The sequence below is a fragment of the Gigantopelta aegis genome, unplaced genomic scaffold (assembly GCF_016097555.1).
Source record: "Gigantopelta aegis isolate Gae_Host unplaced genomic scaffold, Gae_host_genome ctg2585_pilon_pilon, whole genome shotgun sequence".
Classification (NCBI taxonomy): Eukaryota; Metazoa; Mollusca; class Gastropoda; order Neomphalida; family Peltospiridae; genus Gigantopelta; species Gigantopelta aegis.
Window position 1 is genome coordinate 121,691 of NW_024532962.1, and position 4,225 is coordinate 125,915.

Below are 4,225 nucleotides of genomic sequence, written 5' to 3' on the forward strand. Positions count from 1 at the left end.
TTAATCAATACATTTACTCAATGTAATACGTGGTATGATGTTCATTGATTGAAGCTCTTTGAAATAACAGTTTACAAGCATAAGGTATCTTGAGAGATGATATATGACCAGAAGATTGACAATAATGACACCTATATTATTATAATAATACATTAATTAACTATATTATAATAGAGATCTTACCACCTGAGTAACCAAGTAGACCACATTGACCACAGACATCAACTTCAAATATATCACTAGAAATCATGAGTCGTTCTAATAGTATAGACTAGCTCCATATCTATAAGACAGTCTCTTTCCATCTCACCAAGACGTAGACCGCCATCACGAGAACGACCTTCAGTAGGTTGACGAGTGAGAACTGCACGAGGACCACGTGATCGAGCATGCATTTTATCTAATACCATATGTTTGAGTTTTTGATAATAGACAGGACCAAAATAGATATAAGCTTGTAATGGTTCACCAGTTATACCAGATGTGACATAGTCTTTACCAGCATAGTTAAATCCATTACGTATTAAATCAGCGCTGACATCAGCAACTTTATCGCCACCAAAATGCTGTCCCATAATGAAATTGTCCCCCCCATCTAATACACCAGCTTTACCTGCTAACAATTCAATGAGTTTACCAACAGTCATACGAGATGGAAAAACCATGAGGATTCATAACAATATCAGGACAGATTCCTAAATCAGAGAATGGCATATCTTCCTGTTGTACAATAAGACCACACACTCCTTTCTGTCCATGACGACTACTAAATTTATCACCAATTTCCAGGACGCCTTGTGTCTCGTAAAAGAATCTTGATCAAAATAAGACTCTTCAGAATTAGAAGTCACTAATACTTTCTCAGCATATACATCTGTAGGGCCTTTATAGTTAACGGGGGATTCTTTATAACTGTCTGGCCTCCCCATTGGTTACCAGGAGTCTGTTGCTGGAGAGGTTGTGTAACAAGTGGTACTGACTTGTTAACTAATGTCTGTCGATTACAGACTTTCTCTCCAGGGGCCACAATACCATCTTGATCTAGCGCTTCATGTTTCCAAATTGGTTTACCAGTATGAGCATCACGACTTGGTCCCATAATACGATCAAAGCTTTGATTAGCATAACGTTTTAATGAGCAGACTTGCTTACGATATACTAGACAACGACCAAACCCTCTATCAAGTGAAGCTTTGTTGAGAATGAGAGCATCTTCAATATCATAACCAGAATAGCTCATAACAGCCTACAGTTGCATTTTGTCCAGCTGGTATCTTATCAAATTGAATTAAATCAATAGTTTTTGACTTGACTAGAGGAGCTTGTGGATAGACCAGTAAATACAGCAGAGTATCAATACGATTTTGCTGGTTATAAGCAATAGTTCCATGGCTTGTTTTCCCCATAGCGCATTGATAAGTGTTACGTGGTGACTGAACTGTTATGATGAGGATAAGGAATAAGGCCAGCACACACACCAAGTAATGTAAATGGCTCTATTTCAAGATGTGTGGTAGATTCTGTGATATAAGACTCATATAGTGCTATAGAGGAGTCGTTCTCTTCGTTGACATCTAGATACTCCACTAACCCTCGTTGTAAAAAGTCTTCAAATTCCATTCCTTTTGATAGTAAATCAATATGATCTGCAGTGACTCTAGGCCTGACTTTTCTCTACGATAATATAAAGGTCTACAGACACGCCCACCATCCACATGAGATATTAACACAATGATGATGATGATCAGGATATATTTGATACAAACTCACTCAATCGACGACATCTTCGAAGGAGACGAAATTTGTGAATGAGTCCTCTGTAATCTTGAACTACCCCCAATATGTTACCATTCAGTAATACCAGATATATGATGTACTAGACACCTCTTCACCAGACAAGTAGCGTATATCTTCAACTCCTAAGTTAAAAGCAAGTCTCTTAATAGGAGCCTCATCTTGGTCAGTTGTAACATGAGTCATTAAGGCTAAGTTTTTAACAAGACCACAAGCCTCACCCTCAGGTGTATCAGATGGACATAACATACCCATTGAGAGGGTTGAAGAGAACGAGGACCACTCACTTTACGAGTCTTTTCAAACTGACTGGTAATGCGGGTCATGTGACCTAGGGCAGAGATAAATGAGAGACGAGAGAGAACTTGAGTGACACAGCACGTTCCATTTTGAATCTTTTCAGTGTCCAATTACCAGTGGAGATAGCGTTATCTAGACCGTGAGTTATCTGATCCTGTCTCATGTGACGTACTACATCAAACTGTTGAACTCTTTGCTTAGGAATTGTTTGATCAGCAATTCTCTGAAGCTCAGAGTTGAACTTTTTAAAGAGATCTTCAAAAAGTAAAGATAATCAAACTGACCAGCTAATTCCAGTCTTTTGTTACCATAGTAATCTCGATCATCAACTTGATTCTCACGCTGTGCTATTATAACACGACGCACCATTAGAGCTAAAAAAGACAGACTTCATACGATAATCATGTCCTTCAAACTGGTATATGCGCTAAGACAAGATTTGATAATACCTCTTGAGCTTCTTCAACTTTAGTCTTGCGTCTTCCCCACGTACTCTTACGAGTCTTTGTTCCGATAAACTCCAAAGCTTGTTTTCGTGTAAATATTTTGAGAGTAGCACATTCTTCTAGAGAAGGTGCCAAACGTTGTTCAGTATATGTTCCTCGCTACCAACTGTCTGTACAATCTCTTGGTCACTAATTATTCCCATACTTTTAAATACAGCCACTACTGGAATATCATCAGTAAATGAAATTATGTTTCAAATAAAAAGCGACCTGATTTAACAATGAGATTTGTTCGACTTTTACGTTCATGAGTGGAACTAGTAACTGAACATCCGATGTTACCTTTCCTGTCAAGATCCACAATGATACGGTTTTTTTGAAAGCTGTTCTTGAAATTAAAATGACTTTCTCAACTCCTCTTACAATAAAATACCCTCCAGGATCAATCGGACACTCATTCAATTGAGCCATCTCTTTAGGTGATTTCTCAGATAATATACAGTTTGAACAGCGTAACATGATTGGCATACGGCCAATAGGTAGTCCTTTACGAATAACCCTTTGTGTCCCTCTAGTATATTCAATATCTACTGTAATAGGAGCTGAGTAAGTCATGTCTCTAAGACGACATTCATGAGGTGCGATAGGTTTTTGTTACATTAAAAGACTCTTCAACTTCAGGTCTTCCAATATATATAGTTAGATACTTGAGATAAAAGTTAGGATCAGCGTCACTGGTGATCATATCATTGGCTTTAACTATTTTCTTGATTTCAGTATTAATGAAATAATTAAAGGAATCGATATGCTGTTTACTAATCCTCTGACTTTTAAGAAAGCAGGGTAACAACTTCCATTTGTCTTGTACTGTACGTATAGGTTGAGCTACGTCCACTCCGTCATAGAGACACTTTGAAAACGTCATCGTCCTCAGGATCACCATTCGGATAAAAATCTGCCATCGAACACCACGTGGTTGTATCGACCACCGCCCACTTTATTATATTAGTATACGAGAGGAAGGTAGTAAAATTAATAGGGGTTTACCCTAATATATATTCTATTTTTTTGTAGGTTGTCTCTGTAATTTTATCTTATTTAAAAGAATTAAAATAAAGTTAGTACAATATTATGTACAATATAATACAATGATAAGTATATTAATAATTTAGTGAAGTCATTGAACAATGGCGGACTCTGTTATCTATTTAGATTATAATGGCAAACTACTCCATTAGCTCTGAAGTAATAAAAGTAATTACTCAATCATTACAGGAGCACTGGACTAATCCCCAGTAGTAGTTATGGTACATAATGAATATTATATTAATATTTATAATAATATCTTCAGAATAAAGTCTCTAAACTAGCTATTAAAAATGCCAGAGAGCAGATTGCTAACATGATCAACAGTTCAACTGAAAGGTAAGTCCATTATCAATGTTATATAACAATTCTAATGATTTTTTAGATATTGTATTTACTTCTGGAGGTACCGAGGAGGTAGTCTATTATGTATATAATGATGTCAATAGGATGTTGCCTTTATTCTAGAGCAACAATATAGTATTTTATAGGTAGTTTTACTAATAGAGGAATTAACAATAGTAACAAGAGAGGCATTTGTCCTCATATTATAGCATCTTGTATTGAACATGTGTCTTTTAAGCCCATTACAACAACTA

At 36.4% G+C, this 4,225-nt stretch overlaps 1 pseudogene; it reads right to left on the reverse strand.

Annotated features, from left to right (window-relative positions):
* LOC121391524 lies at positions 1–3,483 on the reverse strand (annotated as a pseudogene).
* Positions 3,484–4,225: the final 742 nt, after the last annotated feature.